This window comes from Nymphalis io, chromosome 15, assembly GCF_905147045.1.
Source record: "Nymphalis io chromosome 15, ilAglIoxx1.1, whole genome shotgun sequence".
Lineage (NCBI taxonomy): Eukaryota > Metazoa > Arthropoda > Insecta > Lepidoptera > Nymphalidae > Nymphalis > Nymphalis io.
Genome location: NC_065902.1, coordinates 10,614,865 through 10,641,846, shown reverse-complemented (window position 1 = coordinate 10,641,846; position 26,982 = coordinate 10,614,865). Strand labels below are relative to the sequence as shown.

General features: G+C 32.8%; 2 protein-coding genes across 6 annotated transcripts in view; one reads left to right on the top strand and one right to left on the bottom strand.

Annotated features, from left to right (window-relative positions):
- Window positions 1–26,982, top strand: part of LOC126773785 (protein kinase C, brain isozyme) — a 519,888-nt gene that overhangs the window by 6,072 nt on the left and 486,834 nt on the right. The window lies entirely within an intron of this gene.
- The window catches only part of LOC126773860 (uncharacterized), a 381,320-nt gene that overhangs the window by 25,368 nt on the left and 328,970 nt on the right, over window positions 1–26,982 (bottom strand). The window contains exon 2 of one of the 2 annotated variants that reach the window (XR_007669774.1): window positions 23,704–23,715. The exons of the other annotated variant lie outside the window; for it this stretch is intronic. The gene's annotated coding sequence lies outside the window, so the exon portion shown is untranslated. Of the gene's footprint in view, window positions 1–23,703; window positions 23,716–26,982 lie in introns of those variants that run through there. 2 annotated transcript variants of the gene reach the window in all.

Here is a 26,982-nt window from a genome sequence, read left to right as displayed (position 1 = left end):
CTTCTACTCAAAAAAAAGAGAGGAGTCATTAGCCTTTATTAATCTGGAACTACTAGTTCCAGATTAATTTTCAAATTTATATCGAAGTTTATTTGGGCTTGCATTGATCTAATGATCATGCATATGTTATTCATTATGAGTTTTTATATTACCACCCAGTGTATCTGTAAAATAATTCCATGTTAATGTATTACCATTACGCTGCAAAGGTATCAAAAGCATATAAAATATAGTTACCAGACAAGATTCCCTTAAGTGAATTAATGTGTACATTTAATAGTGTTCGAATGACTTCACCGATGTGTTGGAGATCAATCAATCACCCAGCTTGCTTGATGGACATAGATTAACTATTAAAGTGGCCTCCTATTTATCGAATCGGAATGTAATACGCCTATACTTGACAAATTCAAATTGAATTCGATTTTATTTAACCTTTTTGCTTATTTCTCATTACTATTTAGTATTTAAAGAAATATATTTTCTTTTATATAAAAAGTTTACCGCTACAATAATTAATAGACTGCTTTACAAAATAACTTTATAAATTTTCCCTTAGTCGTGTTGAAATAATCTAATGATTAAATGTAATCGGGTTTCAGGAAATGTTGCTAATTGTTCACGTTAAAAATAATTTATTGTACAATTGAAATTGTTTCTTTGGCTATTATTGTATTTTACTGCGACTTACATTTTCCTTGAACATATTTTATACTAAGTAGTCGCTACAAAGTTTGAAATTGCGACAAATTTTAAACGCCACACAAAACGGTATGTTACTAGAATTTTGGAAACCTAAATTATATAATTTGTATTATTTTTACAGAAATGTATTATGAATGAGGAATGTGAGGAAACCTGCATGTGTCTAATTTCACTGAAATTCTGCCACATGTGAATTCTACCAACCCGCATTGGAGCAGCGTGGTGGAATAAGCTCCAAACCTTCTCATCAAAAAGAGGAGAGGAGGCCTTTAGCCCAGCAGTGGGACATTCACAGGCTGTTACGGTTTTTTACGGTTACGGTATTATGAATATTGTGTTGTTAATTTCTAGAAGCTTCCAGAAAGACCAGCTTCATTTTCATCTCGTCGACATTTCTCTATTGTCTCAGCAATTAATATTAACATAAATAAAGCAAACAATGCAAATGTTTGGACAATCGTCTTGTGAGTCACTTGTATTAGTAAATAAGGCCAATGTCGAGACAAAATATTTTGGGTTGTTAGATCTTAATAACGTAAGCGTTACGACGATGATTGACCAAGTCTATTGTTTGTAATAATTGTTCTATATGGGTTTTTATTTACATGGTCATCTATGATACGTATATATAATAAACTTAATGGTATATGCGCCATTCGTTTGATATTTTAGGTATAATTAAAGGTGTCATTTTTGTTAATATTCGTTCGCAATAAGGTTTTTTTTAAATAATTGAAACTCAAAGTTATTTATTGGTTTTGCAATATTGATATCAGTATAATTAATTTGGTAGATATAGTGAGCCTGTGCAAGCGTCCCCTTATCATAATCCCAAAATTAAAAGTACTTGCGTGGTGGCTAGTGATATCGTAGAACTTTTGAAGACAATTTAAAAAACGTGACCAAAAAGGTTGATGGTACTTTTTGAAGTAAAGCGAAGTTGGTGTTGGTTTTTCTTTGAATATTGTATGTTTGAAGATATTAAATAAATAAAGTGACGTTATATCGTAATATGATATGGGAATGTCATAAAATATCGTAAAGGAGTACGTTATATTTTCTTCTACTATAACGTACTCTTTTACTAAATTTAATGAAAAATTTTTCTGCTACATTTTAGTTGATTGTCTAACCGGCGGCGTTTCCTGTGTTTGGTTTTCTCGACAGGTCGACATTTGGACGATCCATGTGTGTGCGTTCTAAGTTCGTGTAAATAACTTTATATTAAAATACTATGTGTTATTTTAAAAGATATTTGTCTTTTATATTTAATTACATTTTTAATAGGAATTTTATTTCTCAATTTCTTTGCTTCTCTCGGTTCCAATTAATAAACTACTTCCATTTGAAATATTTTTTAATTATCTTTACTCTTGATTTATAAAATATTATTTAAGATGGATGTCTTTATTGGATAAAATTCTTGGTACCCTTTATTCAGAGTAAGATTACAATTTAGAAAAAAAAAATCAAGACAAACTACTCAAAGTAATAGAAAGAACTTTTAACGAATAATAATTTATATAGAGTGTTAAAGGTTAGTAGCTAGATAGCAAGCGTGTCTTGGTTACAGTGTTACCATCAACTATAATTCATATAGGTAGGGCTTTGTGCAAGCTCGTCTGGGTAGGTACCACCCACTCATCAGATATTCTACCGCAAAACAGCAATACTTGATATTGTTGTGTTCCGGTTTGAAGGGTGAGTGAGCCAGTGTAATTACAAGCACAAGGGACATAAAATCTTAGTTCCCAAGGTTGGTGGCGCATTGGCTATAAGCGATGGTTGACATTTCTTACAATGCCAATGTCTAAGGGCGTTTGGTGACCACTTACCATCAGGTGGCCCATATGCTCGTCCACCTTCCTATACTACAAAAAAATATTTAATGGATGTAAGGGACGATAAATGGTAATATTGACTTGGATAGGGTTCTGTGCCCGTGTGGTAGTGCTCATCATATGTTCAACTGCCAAACGGCAACAGTAACAACGTAACGACTTAGTTCTCAAGGTTGGTGACGCAGTGTCGATGTCTATTGACAGTGGTGGACCACTTAAAATCTGGGTTTATTTTACATGTATTTTAAATAAAAAAGAATATTTATATTATTTTATTCTAGTTAATATGACTACAAAATAAATACGTATATATAAAAAACAAAACACCATAATAGCTTACTTATTTGCATCATGTCATCAGGTCGCTTCTTTGCTGTTATTACAAAGAGGCAGCTCCTTGTAAAAAATAAATGTTAGGAAATGTAAGCTATTTTTAGTAATAAACTTATTTGCCCTCTCGGCGAATAAAAAAAAAAAAAAACTTAGCAAACATAAAAGCTACAGATCTAAAGACAATCATTAGTCATCTCGTAAAATATACAACCTTTTTTTTCGTTGCGAAAATACAAACGAGATATAAGGAAAGATTGGCATGGTGCTTATTGTAACTGGTTTTGGTATTTGATACTCAATGATTACATTAATTTTAATAGGCGATATTAGTGGTATTTTATTACTAAAGAGGTAAACGAGTTTCGTGCGTGTATTTTTTAAGAGAATATGTTATTCTAACTAGTCTTTAAATATACTTTATAGTTAGGGAGCTGGCGAACAATATTTTGAATTAATTTGCTTATGTGGCAGATTTTATTAATAGTAATAATTGTACCATAAGAAACATTAAGGACGACGTCTGCAAACGCGATTGCTTATAAAAACGAAGTCTGTCTATCCGCTGTCATTCGATTTTGACAAAGACAAGCCATTGGTATATTAAAATTTAAAAAAAGTAACTCGAGTCGATCGTTAAAAAAAAATTCTGCGTTTAAAACTTTATTAATACAAATTTAATTAAAAAAACTCAAAATTCTAGTGACAGCTTTAATTAACTGGACTGACTCGATTCTTATTGATCAGAACTTTAATTGTTATCGATATGAAACGTGAGATAAATCACATACCGACATGCTTTGTTTATTTATTTATTAAAGGTTTGCTAGCGGATGTTACATACATAATATCTTAATAAATTGTGTACTAAAACTAGGAACATTTTATGTACACCCATTTTAAAGCAAACACTGCATGTATAGTGTTCTTGCGTCTATTAAAATTTCATAAAAGTATTAAAGTGTTTGACTAATACGTGACAATAACAAAAAGATAAAAAATAATTTAAAAATAAATTTGAAAGATAAGATATTGCGGTATTAAAAAAAATAAAAATTGGTTTAAAAAAAAAACAAAGAGAACGGAAATAACAAAAACGTCTTAGATGCTACATTACAAAATACTACAAGTTTACATTGATATTAAATATTATTGTAACAATCTTTAGCAACTTTACGAAAAGTGCTAGGTGGGTCCGTACTGCTCATCAGTTCCCTAGCCAATAATCGCCAAATATGACAGAGATGGCAAATGAGAAACCGACGTTTTATAGCGAACACGAAAAAATATTGTATATTAATTCTTGAGAAACGTAGATTGAATTACCGATCAAAATTGTTTTTTTAAAGAATTATATTTCTCTTAAGGTAAATATATTGTAAAATCTTGTTCTCGTCACAGCCGCACGTAACATCGGTATGACGTGGGCGGTTATTTAGACAATACATATGGTATTGGCTTGTCGGCTTGCATACGAATGCTAACATAACAATATTCTCTATTGAACTATTTAGTTTATGCTTTGTATATATCTTAAATCATTAGCACTTCTAATTTATATGCTATTCGATATATAGATATATAGAGATAGTCGATTTTGATTTGTCAAATTGTTGTTTTTGTCATTATGTAAAGGATAAAAAACTTTGATTCGATTAGAATTTAGAAGAATTGTCTAATTGACGTTTATATATATTTTTTTAAATTGAAACCTATTGTTTCAATTTTAATTGTTTGTTTTGTCATCTGCATACATTTAACTTAATGTTCGTTATTTTTAGCCTTCTAAATAAAAAGCCAATGGTATCTACTGAGTTGCCTCTATACTATCCGTCAATATGTAGGTAAATAAAATGGTATATAAAAATATCTAAGATAATAATTGTATATCCTCGTAAGCGGAAGCTATTAACATGATTAACGTTTTTACCAGATTGTCTTATCACGCAACTGTCTACTCATTACAATGAAATGCTTAAATGTTTCTTTATTATAATAAGATTAATTTTGTTTCCTCTCGTGTTTTTGTTATGTAATTTATTGAGTTAATTTTATTATATATTTTTATTTTTATGTCAACATCAATAGACTGACCAGACGAACATACACAGCTATAATCTACTTCATACTTCACTCGTAACAACAAAACACGAGAACTCGTAAAATTTTAAGCGTTTAAAAATCGAATTTATAACAAGATGTTGCCAACGGAAAAATAATAAATTATAACATTAAAAATGTAGGTAATAATAATACTATATGTATAAAATAATAATAATAAAATATAAATAATATTATATGTAACGTATACATTTATAACTTTCATGAATGTTTAATTCTTGTAAAGAACTAACTTAAACGTAGCTACATTGTTTGTACAAAATTAACAAGTACTGAGTAAACCTTGAGGGTATTTATTAAATTAGGCAGTATATTATTATTTCCAAGCCCCTTTGAGTTGAAAGATTGTTTCTAAGAATATTAGTTAGTTCTAAACGGGCGTGGATTATTCTATTTGAAGGCAAAATAAGTTTAAAAAAGGAACTCACGTACTGATAAAAGTTAAAAGTAAAGAAACAGCCAATTATTTTTCCCTATGCCTAACTAAGGCTCGGCGTGGTGGATACACGTGTGCTTGTTTTTCACCGAACGCATGCAGGTTTCCTCACGATGCTTACTTCATCGCCAAGCATGAGATGAGATTTTATACAACCAAGCAAATTGTATACTAATAAAATTATATCAATGAACGCTCACTCGACCTCAAGCAAGTCGTTGAAAGTTCTAATTCCACGCCCCCATACTCGTAAATTTACCTTCTAAATATAAACGGAGCCTCCGTTTTTGAAATTTTGTTAAGGGCTCGTCACTCCAGTAATCAAACTCCCACACAATATTCCGTGGTTACTCTTCAATTATACAAATGTTATTACAACTTAAGAGCGGTTAACATTTCACCTTTTAACTAATATTTTAATTTTTAATATAAATTTTATTATTTTAGTTCCGATTTTATATGCGGTTATTAAAACGAGGCGCGTTAAAAAAAGTTATGTATCTCAATAAGGCTTGTAAAAAGCCTTTGTAAGAATGATGGCATAAAAAGTTTGTCGTTAAACTTTTATAGCTCAGTTGTTTTTAAATTTATATAAAGATTCCAGAATTTCGTTCATAAAATAATCATAAATAAGTAAAGTACAGTCTGTAAATGTTACTGTTAGGCAAAGGTCTTAGTGTTTTTCTTGCGCTGCGTGAAGAACGACGAAGTAAATTCCATCACGCTTCTCCAATTGGTTAATGGATTTCAGTGAAATCCAACACATACATGATACCTCATGATGTACTCCTTCGCATGAGTAAATTAAAAAAATAAATAAATTAAGCGCATGAATACTCAGTATACCCAGGTTTGACTCCTCAATTTTCAATTAAGATTCGTGTTATAGTAACTGAACTAATGGCAAACGAATTGCTTTCAAATGTTTTAATAAGTATGTATTTACAAAAGAAAAGTAGTATATGTAGTATATCAGTTGTCTGGTTTCCATAGCACAAGCTCTGTACAAGCTTAATTTGGGATCAGATGGCCGTGTGTGACTAATGTCCCAGGATAAAAAAAATGCTATAAATATTCTGAACATATCGCGAAGTCTCCAACTTAAAAAGATCAACCTGGAAAATCGCCAACGATCCCAGATCGATTGTCTCTATAATTGAAAACTATTCTACCTCATATTTCGATGTCTCTCTAAGAGACTTATTTATAGTGTCATTAAGATTAAAGATATGTCTTTAAAATATAAATGAATAATCACATAAATATAATTAGGAGACAAGGAATTTTTGATTGTGATTATATTAAGCGTTTTTAAGTCCATACGTCTTAAGTCGTACGTCTTATTAAGATTATTGTTTTTTTTTCTTAAATGTATACACATCTGATGCAAAGTGAGATACATTCTAAGACGGAGCGCGTTTGCCTAGAAGATGCCTATTCACTCTAGACTTGAAGGAACCCATATTGTTGGTGGTGGGGAAAACAGAGGTCGGGAGGGTATTATCATATTATTATATATTATGCCAAACCAAACAAACGCCCTTAGATATTGGCATTGTAAGAAATGTCAACCATCGCTTATAGCCAATGCGCCACCAACCTTGGGAACTAAGATTTTATGTCCCTTGTGCCTGTAATTACACTGGCTAACTCACCCTTCAAACCGGAACACAACAATATCAAGTATTGCTGTTTTGCGGTAGAATATCTGATGAGTGGGTGGTACCTACCCAGACGAGCTTGCACAAAGCCCTACCATAGCTCTAGCTAACGGGTGTAAGCAACATGTTAAATAAACAGCGAATATCTTACATTTGCCGTTAAAAAATTAAGTATTGTATTGGAAATACTTTAATAATTACATATTATATTAATTTTAATAAATAACGTTACCGAAGTTCCGAAGAATAAATGTTAATAAACTTTAGATATATTAAGATGTGTGTAACAACTGTCTAGTACGAAGTTAAAAAGTCAGTACGTCTGTCCATTCGTTAATGCAGGTAAACTATTATAATTCAAATTATAATACTCGGACTGAATACTATTTATATATTTAGAAAATATTTTAAATATAGCTGAGGTATATCAGTATAGTGTCCGTAACAGCCTGTGAATGTCCCACTGCTGGGCTAAAGGCGTCCTCTCCTCTTTTTGAGGAGAAGGTTTAGAGCTTATTCCACCACGCTGCTCCAATGCGGGTTGGTGGAATACACATGTGGCAGAATTTCAGTGAAATTAGACACATGCATGTTTCCTCACAATGTTTTCCTTCACCGTAAAGCACGAGATGAATTATAATCACAAATTAAGCACATGAAAATTCAGTGGTGCTTGCCCGGGTTTGAACCCACGATCATCGGTTAAGATTCACATGTTCTTACCACTGGGCCATCTCGGCTTCTCAGTATAGTGTAATGAGCTATAAAACATTATTCTTAAGACGAGAGATGTCCTTTGCCCAGCACTGGGACATTAAGGGGCTGTTTATTTGGAATCTCTATTCTACGTTACTAATTTACAGTTAATAACAATTTTATAGCAAATATTCAGGGCTAATCTGTAAGAACTCTCTTGATTACTGACCCGCGAATGTCTGATATACTATTTTGATGCGTGTATTCTTGATTTTTTTTTTATGATTATGGTCAATATCGTATATCACTTTCTGACATTTCACGACCGTTTTCTGCGGTGTTTCTAGACTTTGTTCTTACAAAATATCCCTAGTACTCGTTGTAAGAAATATTGTCGGTATACGAATGTTAACGGTGGTTTTTATGGCCGTGACTCAAAGCTTATACTGAGACAATGCGTAACGTTATTTATATTCTTTATAATCTGCTCGTGTTTTATTAAGATAATAATGTGTTAACAACAAACAATTTCACTGAATAGTCATCCGATGGTTATGACGTAGACACGAAAATCATGTATGAATTACATTTTTTTTCCGATGTTTTTTGCCGCATAAACACGACTACCAGCCAGTACCTACATGTATATTACGTCAGACGTATAAAATTCTTTATCTAAATCTATGATACATAAGTTTAATAGTGAAATGGACATTAAATTATTTAACGAATGTGACTTGAATATTCCACAATATTATAAAAGCCATTTGTATGCATAGAGAATAACATTAAACATAAGTTACCATAACAAAATAAAAACGATCAAATAAATGTAAATAAAAAAAAAAAACAACTTGTCTACTAATTACTTAATTACTTCGTAAAAGCACTACTTAATTGTAAATTCAACTTTTTTTTCATTTCGTTTTATTAAAATACGAAGCCACATTCGAAAATAATTCCATTTTTAAATAATATATTACATTTTTTTCGGACTAAGCGCAACGTCATGGTTATAACATGCATAACATTTAGATATATGTATTTATAATTATTATATATTATTCAATATGTATATAAATAAAAATGAATGTATGTATATTTGTACTCTATTCGTTACTAAACCTTTTAAAATTAGGATATTTTCTTTGTACTTTGATATCTCAATATAAATTTTCTATGTAGACGGGTAGCTATTATATATGGTATGTGCAATCAATCCAGTGGTTTCTTCATGATGCGTGCAGTATGTGCAAATAAACCAAAACAAAGTCTTATATATTGAGAGTAGTGTGGTGATGAATCTTAATATAATTACAATATTTTTGTAATTATATGCCTCGTTGGTCTAGCGGCTTGATGTAAGGCCGCAGACCCGGAGGTCCTGGGTTCAATTCCCAGGTCGGGCCATTAAAAGTTATTGGGTTTTTCTGTCAGAAAACTCGCTTGAACTCTTTCCGGTCGTGTTGGATTGCCGTCCCATCGGATTACGGGAGTGAGGGAAGAGAGAGTGTACCTGTGTTTGCGCACACACTTGTGCACTACAATATCTCCTGCGCAGTTGGTTGATCTCTCTTGAGATTGGCCGCCGTGGCCGAAATCGGTTTGGAGGACATTACAATGTTTATACATATACAGGACTTACACAATGGTCAAGTTACGTAATGTATTTAATTTATAAATAAATCTGAATATAAATAATATATATATATATATATATATATATATATATAATATATATAATATATATATAAGAGTTTAATGAGACCGCTGTCATAAATCTATGTCCCATAACTTACGTATCTCGCTTCAAACGTCACAAGATTAAAATTATAATTGCAATATGAAATGTATTTCTGAACGTAACTGATTATGAACACGAAATGTCGTATAATTTTGTCGATTAATCAAAGACTGATGTGATTTGTGTAACTGAAAGTCGGTGTAACTACAGAAACATGGACAAATGTTTTCGGTGTAGAATTTGGCACAACATCGACATGGTACAATATATGATATTATACCTGGACGGAATCTGTGTGATAATTACACACACATAGTAACACATAAACAAACGAAATATACTATATACTCATACACACTCACACTAAATAATAATTAATTAATTAATGACCTTAAATATTTTCCGTACCGTACCGTAACAGCCTGTGAATGTCCCACTGCTTGGTTAAAGGCGTCCTGTCCTCTTTTTGAGGAGAAGGTTTGGAGCTTATTCCACCACGCTGCTCCAATGCGGGTTGGTAGAATTCACATGTGGCAGAACTTCAGTGAAATTAGACACATGCAGGTTTCCTCACGATGTTTTCCTTCACCGTAAAGCACGAGATGAATTATAATCACAAATTAAGCACATGAAAATTCAGTGGTGCTTGCCCGGGTTTGAACCAACGATCATCGGTTAAGATTCACGCGTTCTTACCACAGGGCCATCTCGGCTTTAAATTAAATACTTTCACTTAAATCAAATGTCGAAGCGCACGATTCCTCAAACAAACGTTATATCATATCTAAATAATATAATACTCATTTTATCAGCCACTGTCTGGCATTGCACGGCGACTCTTCAACAGAGCCAAATAATTAATAAAACCGTAATAAATATAAACGGTCTACAACGTTAACGCGCCACCAACTTTAGGGAGCTTAGATGTTATACTCAGCTTTTCTGTTTGAAAATAGAATGTCTGATGAGTGGAACTGATACCTAGTGGCAGTACTTAGGCTCGTTCGCACAAGTCCTACCACCAAGTAATTATTATTACAAATGGACTTTAAAACATTAAACGCTTACTATTTTTTATTATTCATTATTATTGTAATTCTATCTCCCAATCATTCGTGTCTGTTATAATTTATTCGTGGTTAACAAAGATGGAATGATGAAATTGAATATCAATTTTCACTTATTATAGCTCGTTTGCACTCATGAATCTCGATACTTCCATTCAGCGCTCATTCATCGTGCCCTGTATCAGATTAAAAGTCAGTATTGTAGCTATTAATAAAAATGAATTGCCAATCAATATGAGACCCTTTTTTCATTCAATACTTGATTTATTTTAAGCTCTTTTATTTGTTTTGATATTTAAGTAAACACTTTTCTTTAACTGCTTATATAATTATCACAAGAATATAGATATACTGTATTATTCACAACTTTATATACATATATATTAAAATCGGATTGTAATCGGCGTAGATATTTGAACAAAATACGCATAACAAGTTACGAAATCGTTTGCTTTCCATAGCTTCATTTTACCTTTAGGGGTTTCTAAATACCTTCTGTATTTAGAATTTCAATTTACGACCGTAGACAAAGCGTTTTATATAAAAAAAGAATCATCAACATTGATGCATAAAAACTTTCACAAACTAAACATTGAAAATTTAAATTCGTTCAACGAACTGTTAATTGATGGTAATAATTTGTACCAATTTAATTTTCGGTTAATACGATTCGCAGCTACAATTCAGTTTGTTAAATGTATGTACATTTAAAAGCAAATATGTTTATATATATAATGTAATATATAATGCATATTGTTTCAATAACAGCTCATTAATTGTTATATAACAAAGGTTACTCAACGAAATGTTTTCACAGGTGGCTGTATCTGTATTAAAATTAGAGATTCCAAGATGTCTGTATTTCTGAAAACACTAAATAGATTGTAAAATTATTATCAACTGATAGGATTTTGTGCAAGCTCGTAAACCTACCCGGGTTACCACTCATTTTTTAGATATTCGACCGCAAAGCAGTACTTATTATTGTTGTGTTCTGGTTTGAAGAGTGAGTGAGGCAGTGTAATTAGACACCAGGGACATAACATCTTAGTTCCCATGGTTGATGGCACATGGCGATGTAAGCGATGGGTAACATTTCTTAGAATGCCAACGTCTATGGGCGTTGATGACCACTTACAATCAGGTGGCCCATATGCTCGTCCGCCTACCTATTCTATATAAAACAAATCAGACTGGTGATATTAAACGAGAGTGATAATTCAAATGTTTCCATTCTGTTAAATAAAATATTTTATTTAAATTTTACTGTCTGATCCAACTTCGCTGGGATATCATTAAGAATTGATCTGGATATAAATTCGAGAAACCTCTAAAACAAAGTTTTGCTGTAGCTATTATAGTTTACCCCTCTCCCAGTTAGAGTCCGGATCTCATTATCTTTTCAAATATAGGACCTATCCTATTTTCATTTAACATTGAAATGTCAAAAGGAGCAAAGTTTATAATATTATTATTAAATAACTATTTTATGTCGGTTGGTCGCTCGGTTGGTGATCGTAAAATGTCATAAATATGATATTTTTTAAATCATTTTATCGACAGTCGATAATATAATTAATATAATTTTTATAGTTCAGGATATCAAATTGATACTTTAATTTATATGATACACTTGAAATCGTTTAGAAACATTGTCTGTCTTACCAAATATCGTTTCATATGTTCGTTACTGATTTAAAGACCAGATCATTATTTATTTATCAGTAATTGAATTGAGAAGTAGAGTTTTTTACATTTAATGATTATTTCAAGGTTACTATAAATCGAATGAACAACGGAGTATATGCCTTTTTCTTTAAAAACAACGCATATATTAATTGTGATGATCATCGTATGTACACATGTGTATTTATTGATCCAAGGGGTGGTGGAGCAAGCTCTAAACGTTCTTTTCAGGAGAGGATACCATTGTCCAGCTTTGAGACATTTTCACATGATTACATTAAAAAAATATATATTGTAGGACAAAATTGATATCTGTGTCTATGAATCTTATTGGGCTTACAATAACAGCCTGTTAATGTCCCACTGCTGGGCTAAGGCCTCCTCTCCCTTTTGAGGAGAAGGTTTGGAGCTTATTTCACCACGCTGCTCCAATGCGGGTTGGTAGAATACACATGTGGCAGAGTTTCAATAAAATTAGACACATGCAGGTTTCTTCACCGTTTTCCTTCACCGTCAATCACGAGATAAATTATAAACACAAATTAGGCACATGAAAATTCAGTAGTGCTTGCTCGGGTTTGAACCCACGATCATCGGTTAAGATTCACGCGTTCGAACCACTAGGCCATCTCGGCTTCATTTATTGGGCTTACGCAGGACAAATTACAAAACTTTCATTACAATCGGATGACGAGCCATTCATGTGCATCGACGACAAACACACAAATATTACAGTTGATTGATTCAATCACACTGAACATAGTACCATCGTATAAAATTAAATCTGAAAACAAGATTATTCGATTTTTAAACGCGTGAGTCAGGATCACGTGATTATATCCAAATAACTTAATTATCTAGTTCACGGATTTCTAAGAAATTCTAAGAAAATTCGAGAATTCGTATCAAGTTTACAATTTCTTGTGTACACCTGAAGTAAAAGCGACGTTATATGCTTACCGCGATCCTGTGGTTTCTGACCTTGCTCCAAGTTTATTGTTAGAGGTTTATAGCGTAGATAATATAATGGCTTTGTTGTTAATCCCGTTAGAATTATAGACTGCTTAATCTAACTAGACTAGACTACTAAAGTTGGTAGATTATTTTTTGCCACTATTTAGGTTTCCAAACATTTGATTCGTACTATATACAATAATTACTACTGTTTTTTGCAATAAAAACTATTATAATAACTGTCTAAATATTCCAAATATTTTATTAAATTTATATGAAAAATATGAAAATTTGCGATACGAGTGCAAGATACTGAGTTGTTCACTTCAAAGTGGTTATTGATATATTGCATACTGTCGTAAAAGATATGATGCATTTGGAAAATAATATTAGGATTCGACTTAATATATGATCAAAATTATAAATCACGTGGATTTCAAGACTTAGCAGCTAAAAAGCGCTTTAAATGAATAGCAGTATGAAAGGTTTAAATACTTGCTAGAACGACGCCAGAGACTTGGCTTTTATAGGTATTATTATATCGTCCTGACCGATTTTGGTCACAGCGGCCAATCTCAAGGGAGATTACCCAACTGCGCAGGACATGTTGCGGTGCACTATCATAATCCCATGAGACGACAATCCGAGCACAGGATCAATAGATTTACTTGGTTTCTGAGATATTAGCCAATTTAAATACTTTACCTGGTTGTTACTGAAAATTTATTGACAGAAAAATCTAATAATTTTTTACTGACCTGAAGAAGATTGAACCCAGGATTTTGGGCTTTGCAGCCATATCAGCTAACAACTAGACCAACGAGGTCGTTGATTCTACCAAGTATCTATTTGACGGTGTTTATTTTTCACAGCTGTTAAAGCTAATTTATTTTAACAAATGTCAATTGCTTTACTCGCAATTGTTGTTTTAACCCGTACCTTTCTCATTCGCTCTATATGTTAATTGAGACCGCAATTAATATTCCGTTTTTCCGTTCAAAATATTTTTTTAGTTTATATTATTATGTATTTGCTGAAAACCGTTGGTTGCTTTTTAATACGTGGTCAATATTAAGTAACTTTAGCACTTCAAATAATTTAATTGGAATACTTATGCTTTTAACCAATTTAATCTTGCAAATTGATTTATTTATTTATTTAATTATTTATCAACGACTATCAGCAGTCACTACACATACACATGAAATAATAAAAACACATTCAGAATTAACATAAAGTGCTCTTATAAAGACTCTTCAAGACATCCACAACATACTTTTAGGTACAATATATTTATTCGTATTACTTAAAACAAACTATAATATAGACAAAATTTTTTATAATACTAAAAATTGCTAACTACAAAATATTAATTACATTGGAAATATAGCAATGCATACTGTAATTAGAGTGCACTAGTTTAATTTAACACATTTATAATATATAACAAAATAATTAAAAAAAAACAATAAATAGTAATGAATTAAAGTTTTAAATTGAGTAATAATAAAAACTTTAAATACATTTTTTCTTTAATTTATTAAACTAACATGCTTACACTATATATATATATATATATATATATATATATATATAATTAAGATTAAGGTATAAATATAAAATAAATATATAATATAAAATATACTATATAAATATAATTAAGATTCTCTATAAATTAATATCATATTCATATTCTATCATTAAAAGTTAAAACTTTGTATTTGTAAATATATAATATTTCTTTCTATTGTATTGCTAAGCACTCAAATCAGAATGCGTAAGTACAAAGGTTGGCTGCTCTTGGGAGATAAAACCTGAAAATGGCCGCGTTAGGCACGTAGGTATCCTTTGTTACTGTTGCTTGATTGCCATTTTAGACTTTTTTAAGTACATATATTGGGATCATTCTGTTATTGATTTCGTTTGTATTATTTGCCATTTTCGCTTTTTTATATGTTTTTAAGTTGTAATAGTTGAATTTGCGAGAATACTAAAACCTCTAATTTGCTTCTTTTTAACTGGTTGTTGAGATTCAAATTAACACACTAACACAATTAAAAATGTAAAATTTTCATCAATTTTTAGTAAAAAAAACAACAAAATGAAATCTCCTAAATGGCGCCCAATGTGGGACTTCAGTTGAGACAGATTTTATTGTTTTGTGTGTAAGCAGTGGGTATAGCTATAATTCGTTTTATATCCTTGTTGGGCAATAAATGTTTTAGTATGTATTTATTGCAACATTGTAACTTTAAGTTACTACCTTAATCTTGAAACGCTTAAAATATTTTCTATCATAATAACAGCTTATTTCATTACTGTACAAAAATACAAAATAATACTTATATCTAATATAATTAGTATTATCTCCTGTACAGTAAAGTAAAGTAAAGTCATGCTATTTTAAAGATAATTACTTTTAATATACTGGGCGTAACGACAAATATATTAAACAAAGTTAAAAAATAATAATTTTAAAGCGTATCAACTTTTTTCGGAATTGCTCCCAACAAATTTTATCCTTAGAAAATCACAATGAAAAGACAAATATGAAGATTTCCGTGCACGCAGTTTACCAAATCCATATTTAATAACTTACTTCATCAAAACCGCTCTTTAATGTTTCGTATTTTCAATCCATTCCAGAAGTTTGCTAATGAGTATTTAAGTAGCCTGCGGTTAGGGTAGCCGGGTGACCTTGGCGTGTTCGTTCCATTTTTCATTTCTCTAGATAATTGAACTTTTATCATTTCAATGGATTCTGTTTTGATCTTCTGAAGGAAATTGGAATCTATTAGTCAGAGCTGTGTGATGAATTTTGATTGACGTATTCATTTAATTTAACTTATAATTATCTTGGAATTGGAAATTTTAAGCGTAATGAAGGCAGTTATTATTAATCCAATTTGATAATAAAAGTTTAAATATATTTTTTTAAATATATTCTTACTACGTAAATTAACGTTTAAAAATGACAGAATTTCACTAAGATTCAGTTTCTCACATCTTTACATGAAAATAAACCTCATGAAGTTTAGTTTAGCAGTGTAGCAACTAGTCAAATAAATTATAACATATAAAACGAATTAAGCACAGCATGACAACTAATTGGTGTTTTCTTGAGTTCTCAACCGGCAATCTTAGGTTTTAACTTTTTTTAATACATACATACATCTTCTGATTTTTAATATAAACTAGCTAGTCCGATGGATGGCGTGTCTGATACAACTCTTACCGAGTTAGGGCGCAGGACTAACACGTTTACCTTTTTTCCGAGGCAATAAGTGTAAACACTTCTGAGAATTTCTCGACAGAAAAACCGAGTAACTTTTTATTGACCCGACCTGGATTTGAAACACAGATCCTGGCACCTGCAGTCTTATATGCTAGCCGTTAGACCGACGAGATAGTCATGATATAAAAATATAACAGCAGTACATATGTATATCAATTTCAACGGGGTTGAATCTATTTGATATAACTCCAAATGGCTGTTTATATTATATCGGTTATGCTTTGAACAATTCAGACAATGTCGACTGCAGCGGATGAAGCTCGTCTTATACCGCAAGTCTACCACAGAGTCTGTTTATTTGATCCGTAGTATACATTTCGTAAATATAATATATATATCTCGGAGACGGTTATTGGTATAGTCGCAAAATGAAGCGTGGCGCGAAGCCGAAGTACTGGCAGCATCGCACTGTCATCCAGCTCGAAAAAATGACAACAAAAGTTGGACCGTCATCAACGCTATGAACAATCATACGTTTTTCCATTTTTAATAATAGTGATTGTTTTGTTAAGACTACTATAAGGATAATATTTTATGATTGTGAAAGACAGTAAAATTATAACAGTGCTTCTTAGTAACTTCTTTCGAACAGCTATGTCTGATTCTCATGGTCATTACCATGAGAGTCAGACATAGCTGTTCGAAAGTCACTTACATGCTTACATGTCCGTCTCAGCCACCCTAGACCCGACATATACGTACAATTTAAAAGGGGCTAGCTAAAATAATACATATACGTGCATATTGAAGGACAAACAAATAATCTATCTTGTTTTTTTTGCGCCAGGTACTTGCTTGAGCATGCGCAGAAGAACCCAATTTTTATTACAATCGAATGAATGCCTTAGGAACGCATAGAGGACAAACATAATAATATTCATTTTTTATTTATTAAGAAGGAGATGATGAAGTTCGTGAAACTGTATTGCTTTGAAGCGGGCAACTGTATTTCAACCTCTTCCATTCAACCAATTGTGCTGAAAATTTGTACACATTTTTTAGTGCTAGTAAATACAATATTGTATTCGATTTAGTACATGGATTAATAATGTGAAGGATTGTTTTCAAAAAATGTTTTATTTTATCTCGATTAGCTTTATTATGTTCGTGGGTTCATTAATAGTTTGTTTGTGTTATTATTTTTAATTATGATATAAACATTCATTTTGTGTAATAAAATTTGTATTATAAAAACATTCGACACAGTCGAATTGAAAATTGTCTGAACGCTTACACAAATTACATTAAAATTATATCTATAGACAGTTATTTTTAGAGTTGCTGTTAGCCAATAAGGCAAGGTAAATATTTTGCGACATGAACACGAATTACAAATGTTATTTATTTGGCATCGTAAATATATTTTAAATATTTGGAGATAAATAAGTGTTAGTGTTTTTATATTAAATATAAGTACCGTCTTAGCAGTGAAATGTTGTAATTAATTTCGATAGGGCCACCGTCGACCTATAGTGGAATGAGCTACAAACATTCTCCTCGCCCATTTCGAGGAGGAGGCCGTAGCTCAACAGTGGGACATTTATAGGCTGTTACTTTTTTACTTTCTAATATAATCGGCGAAGCTATCAAGGAACATTTAACAAAAAAATAATATAAAATTGACAATCTTGCTGGACTGAAATGACTCCACTCAATTCGATTACAAACTACTATTAATATATATTTTTTTTATTTTCAGGTAAGTTGATATAACACGTGACAACAATACAACGTTGTGCAGGTAGTAAGGTGTTTATGATATGGTGTACCGATTTTTTCAATCAATAGCCCGAGGTGTCCGGATCGAACTTATGACTTTTACATCGCTAGGCGGCCCGCGAACCACTGGGCTACTGACGTTACATTCGCTTCGTTTAATTTAATTGTTTTAGTAATTATCGACGTAACATGTCAGACGGCTTTAATGTCTAACGAACATTTTGGCCGTTGATATCATCGTCTAATATGTAGCTTGTAATTTAAAAAAATATCGTTTTTGTCTGATGAGTGACGTAACGAATTTCGAGGAACAACGCTTACCTTTTTTAAGCATTATATCATGATGGAAAAAAAAACTGTACTAAAAGTCTATAAGTTTTTAACAGATTTCTTGTTCTATTTATAAAGGAAACAAAAAAAAATACGAAAATACATAAGACTAGGTCGACACCGATCTACAAACCCAAGCATCGAAATGAACGTAGCCTTTTCAAAAACTTAATGAAATGTTTCAAAAGAAAACCGACAATAGTTTATCGTTCATGCAGTCTGATAAAAGAGAATTTTATAGAAATTATCGCTCCCAGTTCCCTTTGAACAGTCAAGTTGAGTCCCGCAGAACTTGCACAATGCGGGAGAGGAGACAATGACTGTGACGTCATAAATCTCATCACTCTGAAACGGATCTCGCTTTGAATAGCTTTGTTTTCAATACTAAAGTCAGTCGCCTTCGTTATAATAAACACTTATTGTATATAGTTTTTTTGTGACAATCATTTTTTTCTTCTACGAGTAGTATTTTAGAGTACTTATTATACTTTATTATTTTTACAATATCTAATTATTGAATATCTTTCTTATATAATGTTATTACTATAGGCGAGTTTAACGATATCACTTTTTAAGCAATTAATTAATCTTTGAAAATGTTCTTTAAACAAATGGTTTATTGTTATTGGAAGACAAAAACTATTGTAATAGTTGTTGTGTTTTTAAAAATATGAAGAAATATTCGCACTACAATTTTGTAATTCATTTTAGTATATTTTTTTGATTATAAATATATTATCTATCCCGTCAATATTCAAAATATTTAAATTTACACTACAAATAAATAATAATTATGGGGTAAACGAAATTGCAATTTGCATTGCTAATTGTTTGAGGTTCTTATATTAACTTCAACGTTTATTTATTTTATTGAAATTTTTAAACATAATTCGGTACTTCGAGGTCGAAAGTTCGTAGCAGTTTCCATTAGGAGACACCTGTTTCAAATATTTGGAACAAGTAAATGTTCCAAAATATTATACATTCAGACACACGTGCGAATTATGTAAAGTTGCTTTTATTCTTATTCGTATAAATGAGACCATTTATATTCGTAGCATTTTCTCTACGACACACAGATTTAAGTATTGAGGTATAGCGTAAATACAAACACAAGCGTGCACACTTGTGTACACACACACTATATGTGTGCAATATATTATAAACGACTTTCCGATGAGCGTTCCAACATTATGCGATTGTCGCTTTCAGTTTTCCATGTCAACAGCAACGAAGAAACTTGAACACATCTGTTCTTCGACAAACAATAGTATGATATAACCCACTGCACTGATACACGAACATAGATTCTACACTATGAAATTTAGGGGTTAAAATTGTGTGCTGTAATTGACTCTTAATATATTTTCATTGAGACAGCATCACGAGCCAAAACCAATAATTATCACATCGTGAGGCCACGTGGACCTAACATAAAATGTGATTGTCCGTAATAAACTGCTTCAAGGCTAATAAAGGCCTCGAGTACACTCAGTGACGCAAGTCCAGCGTTTTTATTGGTATTCTTCCATGTTTGATGCACACCGCAGATGACAGTTATAGATTATTAATATGTTTATTTATAGCGAGGGATTTTGTATCTTATATGGCAAGGGATTTTGTATCTATTATGTCTGTCTGAATACCAAAGTTATCATATGGGTAACAGATTACAACGATGACATAGATTATCTGATATCAGGTGAGCTAATAATTTTGTACATTAATATGTGTTTGAAATTGTTACTTTGAATAATAATTTATTAATAATCTTATACTTGAATCTGAAAACTAATCTCATAGTACAATAATAAATTATGTATGTTAGCGTTGTTTAAAGCTCGACGACTTTTATTTTATGGTTTTAATGTGTATTTTTTTTTTTTACTTTAAACTAATCATCATCATAATAATCATAATATTTCAGTTAGAGCCATTTAAAACGGACCACTGTTGGGCAAATGCCTCCTGACACTTGAGGTGAAGATTTGGAGCTAACTCCACTACATTGCTTGATTGCGTTGCAATACAAATGCAGGTTTCCTTACGATGTTTTCGTTCATCGCATAAAATGACATGTTTCATAAACACAATTAAGCACATGAAGCGGTACTTGCCCAGACGTGAATCCGTAACTCGTTTCAGTCACTGGGCCACATCGGCTTGTCTACCGTAACAGCCTGTGAATGTCCCACTGCTGGGCTAAAGGCCTCCTCTCCTCTTTTTGAGGAGAAGGTTTGGAGCTTATTCCACCACGCTGCTCCAATGCGGGTTGGTAGAATTCGCATGTGGCAGAACTTCAGTGAAATTAGACACATGCAGGTTTCCTCACGATGTTTTCCTTCACCGTAAAGCACGAGATGAATTATAATCACAAATTAAGCACATGAAAATTCAGTGGTGCTTGCCCGGGTTTGAACCAACGATCATCGGTTAAGATTCACGCGTTCTTACCACAGGGCCATCTCGGCTTGTCTAATCTTGAATAATATCTATTATAATAATTGTGTCGGCTCATTCGGCGATGTGGCTTTTTTTTATTTTGTCCACAAAACTGACTGCAATAATACAATCAACAATGACATACAGTAATACACTTAACCGAAAATATATTATCATTAGTTAGTAACTACAGCATAACATTAGAACAAACATAAAAAAACTTATTAAAACTATCACCTATAAAATACAAATTAATAACTTTAAAGCAAAACAAGATTAAACTAAACTAGAAATTAACTTCGAAACATGTTGAGCATTACTCGATAATTAACGTTTAAAACCCGAACACTAAATAATAATTATATTATGAACACTTACGAGTCATTTAACAGTAAAATTGATATTCTATACCAAATTTCCGTTGAAATAATAAACAGCAACTATACATTTAACACAGTCAGTAAATTCGTCACTCACTCAAACGTTTAACGGGCTGGTTGGCGTGGTTGGTAGATATTTGCCTTTCACGCCGAAGGTGGGTTCCATTCCCACCCAGGACAGACATTTGTGTGCATGAAAATGTCTGTTTGTCCTGAGTCTGGGTGTAATTATCTATATAAGTATGTATTTACAAAAGAAAAGTAGTATATGTAGTGTATCAGTTGGTTTCTGGTTTCCATTCCAAACTTCCATAGTACGAGCTCTGCTTAGTTTGGGATCAGATGGCCGTGTGTGAATAATGACCCAGATATTTATTTAAACATTTGAAACGTTGATTCTGTCTCGCTTCTCATAGAGAAAAATATTCCTTCGACTGTTAAACGAGTTAGACATCTCATTTCACTCGTTCGACGTCTTTAGATTCGTGACAAATCTGATTTCCACGTTAATTTTCAAGTTGCATCTATTCCTGTCAATATGCTGATAGCTCGATTTACGTGTAGAATAACATTTCTGATTCAATTTTTAGTTTTACAAATTTCGAATTCGACTTTATTAAATGAGGCATTAATGACTATTTTTGAATGTGGATTTTCGGTTGGTCTATAAAATGTCCAATTTCGATCTTAATTTTAATAATATAGGTAAACGACCTTACTTATAAACGTTGCTTAGTAGCTGTCCGTAGTAAGTAAAACATATTGTTTCTTAAACGTACTAACCTAGTCTATTTGTTATTTGCTTATATTATGATCAGTGGTAACAACAAATATTGAAGTGCTAAAATATGAGTATAATGCGTCGCTTTATTGTGTTTCTGTGTGAGCGATTAATGAGCTGTATAGCTAAAAGAACCGATGTAGCCCAGGGTTATGAACAACAACGGTCCCGATGGAATACCAGCCATTGTGCTGAAGAAGTGCGCGGCGGAACTGTCTCCTGTGTTAACGCGCCTGTTCCAACTTTCTCTCTCTTCGGGATGTGTGCCGGAGGCTTGGAGAAGAGCTAATGTGCAAGCGGTTCCCAAAAAAGGGGATCGGTCTGACCCGGCAAATTATCGACCAATAGCTATCACCTCAGTACTTTGTAAGGTGATGGAACGGATTCTAAACAACCAACTGATCTATTACCTAGAAGATCACTGTCTAATTAATGATCGTCAGTACGGGTTTCGACCAAAATGGTCCACAGGTGATCTTCTAGCGTACGTAACACACCTCTGGGGTGAAGCTATCGACAAGCATGGAGAATCGTTGGCTGTCAGCCTCGATATCTCCAAGGCTTTCGACAGGGTCTGGCACAGAAGTCTTCTCTCCAAGCTGCCGGCATATGGTCTGCCTGCTCAGCTATTCACCTGGATTGCCAGCTTCCTACACAAGCGTAGCCTTCGTGTTTTAGTAGATGGTTGCGCTTCACAATTCTATGTAGTGAATGCTGGCGTCCCCCGGGATCTGTGCTATCTCCCACACTCTTTCTTTTGCATATCAATGATATGCTCTCTCTTGGGAACATACATTGCTATGCAGATGATAGTACAGTGCATGGTGGATACCACGGACGCGCAGTGGCTGGGCGGGCGGAAACTGAGGAGAGGCGGGAGAATCTTGTTATTGAACTCGATAGGACATTAGAGCTCATCGCCAAATGGGGTTCTGATAATCTTGTTGAGTTTAATGCCAAGAAAACACAGGTGTGCGCTCTCACAGCGAAAAAGTCACCATTTTACCCTCATCCCTCCCTCTGTGGCACACCGCTGATGATACAAAGCAAAATCGCCATGCTGGGGATGGACGTTCGCTGCGACCTTAGTCCAAGGGATTACATCGAGGCTATTATAAAAACAGCTTCACGAAAACTCGGAGTTCTGAACAAGGTGCGGCGTTTTTTCACGCCACAACAACTGTGCCTGTTATACAAAACACAGGTACGGTCTTGCGTTGAATATTGCTCGCACCTTTAGGATGGCTCCGCTAAGTACCTAATGGAGGCCTTGGACCGGTTGCAGCGACGTGCAGTACGCATTATTGGCGACGTAAAGGTCACAAACACCCTTGAACCTTTACAATTGCGTCGCGAGATAGCAGCACTGAGCGCTTTCTGTCGTCTGTATCACGGCGAGTGCTCTGAGGAATTATTCTCACTAATTCCTGCTTCCCCCTTCCTTCTTAAGTCCACGCGAGCTGGTTCTCGATGTCACCGCCTGTGACATCAATTCCATCGCGCACAAAGAAATTTGGCAACTCCTTTCTTTGTCGCACTACCAAAGAATGGAATTCCTTACCAGCTCACGTGTTACCCTCCTCTTACAACCCGGGTTCCTTCAAACGAGGCGTGAAGAGGCATCTTGCGGGCCGGCAAGGCGGGGACGGCTAGTACAGAACATTCTTCCCGACTGTACTGGCCGTCGTCGCGTTTGGACTCTACTACCACTTACCATCAGTAGAGTCCACCCCATTTGCCATCCCGGGGCATATAAAAAAAAAAAAACACGTGAATCATAACCGAAGATTGCGGGATCAAACCCGGGCAAGCATCGCTGATCTGTCATGTGCTGAATTTGTGTTTATAATTTATCGCGTGCTGGACATTGAAGGAAAGCATCATGAGGAAACCTGCATGTGTCGGAAGAAAAGCTCGCAAGCTCTGTCCTTAAAAGTATGTCTTAGCGCAATATAGGAGCTGTTACTATACAGCTTCAGTATATATAAATAATATGTTTATAGTAATAGGATATCTAATATGAGTAGAGAATAGGTGAAAAGTAAATAGCCTATGACTGTCCCTCTATGGAGCTAAATCTTTTTATTTATTGTAAACAAAAGGCTTGCACCGCGCTGCGTTACTATGGTATTGTGAGTATATATCTATGGAGCTTGCACACATTTAAACAAGTGACCTTTGGTTATGAACGAGGTATTTTATCCAAAAGACTATCTCGGCTTTAGTAGTTTTTAACAGATTTAAGATTTAATGTTGGCAAAATAGAGTATTTTAAAATCATACTATCAAACTCATTGTACAAAATGAAACGTTTTAGCAAAAAACGCTTACAAAAATGTCAAGACCACATCAGGCACGTAAGCTTTCAAGAACGTTTAATGGTTGCAAGGTAAGAGCAATACGCTTTTAAAGATAAAACGTTAACGGATTCTGGTCAAATATTTTGTTATAGTTAATCAGTTAAAATAATAAATGTAAATAATCAAACAATCGTTTGTCTAGTATAAGCTCAATTATTCTAGCATACAATGTAACAGGGTAAAATAGTTGAGGTTTAATTTGAGTACGATTATAGAAGATTCTGAAAATTGAAAAAAAAAATTATTGTATCAGTATTCAATACAAATTCGTTCGTGAAATCAGCGCGTTGTAAAAAAAGTAATGTTGATTCTGGTTTATTCGTATTTATATTTCTTGTTGTTTTATATAATTTCACTCCCAACGGATATCAATAGAAAAGCTTATATATACAGACATTGACAATCGTTGTCCTTATAATCAAAGTGAAGTGCCTAAAGTACTGGCTGACATATCGATAATTTCAATTTGCTTATAGTTTATACGAAGTACAAATATACAAACGAGTATAAGTTATTATATACCATATAATCTACTTAGCTATTTAGCTTATACAGCTAGATTGAATTTACTTAATAGATTGGGTTTACTTGTCGAGAAATGATAAGGTTGGTGTTGTGTATAATATCTGTCCAGACTATATCGGATTGATATAACAGAATGTGCTTGTATATTTGCACACGTTACTTCTGCAATATTATATCTTCTGCGCATAATATACTGATGGCCAATCCCTGAAATTGGCCATCAGTATATTATTTTTATTCATGTAAATTCTACTACCAGACGTCACCATATATTTATTTTATAAATTAGACAAGTTGTGCAATTTCTATGTATTGAATTCATTTTGTGAACATGAAAAATCATCTTATATAATTTATGGGTAAATAAATAAAACACAAATGTAAAATTATTTAAAAATATTATCGTTATATTAAAGATAAAGAATAAATGCCAATTAGATGACATGAGACCTATCATTCCGCATCGCAATAGAAACGATAATTTCGAGGCTTGTGATGATTGGGAAACACTGTACTATAGTATGATTACAATATTAAAATTTAGTATTAGAATAAAATAATTCGTACACAATTCCATTATTTTGAATCGAATGAATGATAACGCAATCAGGATCAATTTCAATTTGAATGTGATTTCGTTTGAGAATTAGCTGAGATTACTATTACAATAGATGGTATTACAAATATCGTATACTGTTTTGTTACTTTAAAATTTTCATTCAAATTTTAACGTTTATTTCCCATTCATTAAGATTAAGAATTTATTGAAAAACATCGAAGAAATAAGTCTTATAATTGTATTGAGATAACCAAGCATGTACAGTTTTATTTCCTTTTCCGTCGCATAGTTTTGTAATGTATAAAAAAACGGATTCTTGTTATATCTAGACGTACAATCTAGATTCTTTGCATCAGAGAAGAATTCTGTTTTCTGAAATGATATTTATTTGTTGTATAAAAGGACTTATTTATTACAAGTCAACATTTTGACATATTGTTTTTTATAAATAAATATATATACTCACATAGTCGACATCATATAATAGACACATATGTATGTTTCTTCTGTAAATATCTTACTTACGCTCGATAGCGAATAAAGCTATCGATTTCGAGCTAATTTCATATAACGGAAAATGTCATGTTACACTTGATAAAGACACTCTCCTATTAAAAGCTACGTAACGTCCGACTTCAACGTCAAGTTTCGATAGACGTTTCAACACCAGACATAGCGTCAGCGGTGGCAATACATGTCACAGCAGCGAACGACGTCTCGATCATAACAATTGTCGGTAAAAAGTGCTCGCGTGTGTTGTTTTTTAAATTTTGATATTTGTACTGACGTTATTTTCGACACGACGTTTGCGCTGCAATGATTCGATATAACTAAAAATGCGAGCTACAGCGAGCTACAACGCCATCTACGACATCAATATGCGTATATCAGTGTTTAAAAAAGATAAAAGCGGAACATTTCTATAGTAAAAATCGTTTTTTTTTTAAAGTTAATTAATTTTATTTTTGAATTCCAATTCATCTAACATTCAAGTTAATTGTGGAATCGAATCGTCTCTTTTCAGACTGAGGCTTATTTCTCTCTTGGAAAAAATTAATGTCTGGGCCAATGACAAGACGAAGTTTGTATCCAATTTATATTTAATTTAACGAGTCGATAGAGTTAGGACCGGACCCGTAATTACTCTCGTCCAATCAGGATTTGGAGATCGAAGAGGAACTATTAAAGTGTTCTCGACCTCCGGCAGACCATTTGATAAGATTTGTCGATTGTGTAGTAAGAGAATTTGTAATGAAAACTTTACGGACGCCATTATTTTGATTTGAAACCAGTTGGAATTGCAATGCATTCTTTTTAGAAAATAATTTCGTCCGAATATAGGAGAGGGTG